The sequence below is a fragment of the Mus pahari genome, chromosome 3 (genome assembly GCF_900095145.1).
Source record: "Mus pahari chromosome 3, PAHARI_EIJ_v1.1, whole genome shotgun sequence".
Classification (NCBI taxonomy): domain Eukaryota; kingdom Metazoa; phylum Chordata; class Mammalia; order Rodentia; family Muridae; genus Mus; species Mus pahari.
In genome coordinates, this window is record NC_034592.1 from 12,719,926 (window position 1) to 12,723,311 (window position 3,386).

Here is a 3,386-nt window from a genome sequence, read left to right on the forward strand (position 1 = left end):
GGGTTTCTTTGTGTAGCCCTGGCTGTCCTGAAGCTCACTTTGTAGACCAGGCTGGCCTCGAACTCAGAAATCTGCCTGCCTCTGCCTCCCGAGTGCTGGATTAAAGGCATGTGCCACCACGCCCGGCACTAGACTTTTCTGCTTGGAGATTTTATGTGCACTCTTTGGGGGAGGGGATGAGAGGGGCCGGTCTGTAGAGCATGTACAGAATTAGACCAGATCAAGAGATGGGAGGTGCTCTCACTGCCCCACCCACCAGTACAGAATTGGGTGACATCCTGGGGACTCATCTCACTCACTGGCTGGGAAATGGGTGAGTCACTGTGATTGTTGGACAACTCGGGGGATTCCCATGTGGGTTTCTTCCTGCTAAAAAGAAAGCAAAAGTTACTCAGCAAGACAGCCACTGAGGGTGAGGCAGAGGTCGGGATGTCTCCTGGGCAGACTCAGGAGGACCCATACGGCACAAGAGAACTAGCGTCAGCCAAGAACCACTGACAGCAGGACTTGGAGGCACGTGGCTGTACCCAGATGCCAGGGTACTGAAGAGAAAGCTGCTGTCGTGGGTCACAATGTTGTGAAGAGAAAGCTGCTGTCGTGGGTCACAATGTTGTGAAGAGAAAGCTGCTGTTGTGGGTCACAATGTTGTGAAGAGAAAGCTGGGTCGTGGGTCACAATGTTGTGAGCTGAGGGCCTGTGGGCTTGACCATAAATCAAAGCTGATGTAATGGACACCAGCTGCCTTGACTTGGCCAAGACCAGGACGCTAGGCAGCTTGCCACTGGTTCTGAGGGGTCAGCTTCCAGTGCGACCCCCCCTGCCCCCGTCTGAAGACTTCTCAAAGCAAACAGTTGCCCTTTGGGCAGCATGAGTCCCTGCTGTCTTTCTCTTTGCTGTTCTTGCCTCTTTGGTGTGGTTTGTGCACTGGGGGACCTGGTTCTGATTACTCGCTCGGACCTCCAGGCTGAGCCCCTTTAGAATCCCTCACCTCACTTCAGATAGTCTGCCTTTTGGGACAGAGCCCAGTTTGCGCAAGGGACAGGAGACAGAAAGGCTGACATGGTCCCTCACAGTATCCTGCCCAGAGGACGCTCCCCTGGTGTTGATAGTGGTCCCAGAGGTGCCATGTCCACTCACCTCAAGAGTTTACTCTTGTGCTCCCTTTCCTCGGGCATCTAAAGGCCAGCCCCATGCTCGCTTCTGAAAGGCCCATGACAGTATTAACTCGCAAATTGCCTGCACTCAAGCAACTGCCTGGGGAATACAGGAGACTTGAGGGCCTTTCTGGATGGCTCCTTGGGGGCCATTCTAGGGGTTCATCAGGCAGCGATGTTCACTTCATAGTGAGTACTTTTATACCATTGTCCTCCTGACAGCAGGAATGAGGGAGTCTCTGGAGACACAGAAGTGCAGGGTAAGTGATGACTTCTGTATGGCTCAGTGGGTAAGATGCTTGCTGTGCAAGTGGGAGGACCTGAGTTCAGACCCCCAGGACCCGTGTAATACCAGCTGCAGTAGCGTACCGCCGTAGTCCCAGTATGCCTTATGCAAGACAGGAGGCAGAGGTGAGAATTACTGGACGCTTACAAACCAGCTAGCCCAGCCTAAGTTAGCAGCGTCAAACAAGGGACCCTGTCTCCAGGTGTAAGGTGAGGAAAGATACCCAAGGTTGTACTCTGACCTCCACATACATGTTACTGTACACGCCTGTCCTGTCCAGTCATCATAGCCCATCCCAGCAAGCTCTGGCAGCAAGTGAGGTTCCAACCTGCTTCAATGTGTCACATCTTCAGCACACATGCCACCATCTCCAGGCAGAGAGAAAGACCCAGCCTGGCCTCAAAGCCTTTGCATCAAGCACACCACCTTCACCGTGCACTACCACCCTCACCGTGCACTACCACCCTCACTGTGTTTGCCTTGGACCCTCTTCAGGTCTTAGAACCTCAGGTTGAAGCCACTGTCTTCATGACCACAGACCCATCATCTGTAGAAGATGTAATGGGAGCATTTATGAACTGTGGCCCATGTGGTCCAGGGCCCAGTGCCATCCTGTCAGATGATGGCTGTCAGATGATGGCCAAAGAGCATAGGTCTTCCTAAATGTCCCAGGAAACAGCAAGTATGCCACCTGCTGGCCAGAGAGGAAAGTGGAGTGGGAGCACTGAATGGGCTGTGGGCAGAATCTTGGCATCAGACAGGTGACTGGGATGCCACAGGGCAGGCTCACAGTGACCCACCCACCTGCACTCAGACCCAGCAACTGGAGATCCAAGGTCATTCATCCACATGTCTGAGATGCCTGTGGTGACTCACAGCTGTAATCTCAACACAGAAGAGCTCCCAGGGACTCCTGTCTACAGCTCCTGTCACAGCTGGGTGTCCCTGCCCTTCCATACCATATTCTCCATAGGAACCCCTATTATTGTAGGATGCTGCCCTCCAAGCATATCAGCCTTTACCATCAGCATCAGAAGTAGCTGTGACTATTCACAGGTGATGCTTAAGATACACCCTCATAGGAGAAAGGGTCTCCATCCCTCCTTCTTTCACCCCCATCAGATGTGTGCAGTTCTGCCTCAGATACTCGTAGTCTTTGTTCTCAGGAAGTGCGAGAGTATATAATGTGGAAGGCTTGCTGGAAGGGAGACTCTGTCTATACAGCCATAAGGAAGTCAATATCTGGGCTGGGGTGAGACTCTTACAGATGTTTTGAGATTTGCTCCTCTAAGTAACCACTCATCCATGCTTTGTAAATATCCAGTAAACTCATTGACTTGCCAAGCTAGACTGCAGTAGACTTGTACTTTTGGCTGTGGTTGGCCCCTTACTTGGGGAGAGTAGGCACCTCTATATGTCTCCCGGAAAACAGAGCTCTAACATCCTCTCAGCCATTATGCCCTGGGCCAAAGAACAGGCCAAAATGGAGCCTCTGGCCCTGGCCTTGGAACTTGGACAGTCGTCTGCTTCCTTAGATGTTAGGCCATCCTGACAAACTCATTCAGCTAGCAGAACCCTTACTGTGGCCTCTCCTTCTCATGGCACTTTCTGCATCTGGCAGGGGCTCGCAGTCGGCTGGTGGAGAGGCACAGCTCCATCACCATCCTTGAACTTCGTCTGCACCTTGATAAACTTTATGGTGGGTTAAACATCCATTCCTCCAAGCATGGCAGTGTGTGTGTGTAGTCCCAGAACTCAGGAGGCAGGCGAGCGCTGGGGCTTGAGCTATACAGGAAGCAAGAGAAGCGTGAAATTTAAACCAAATAGATCCGTATTTTTGCTTTGGTTTGTGTAGTGGCTATTCCTGGTTGTCAACTTGACTATATTTGAAATGAACTACAATCCAGAATTGGAAGGCTCACCAGTGGACCTAATCTGGAGACTGG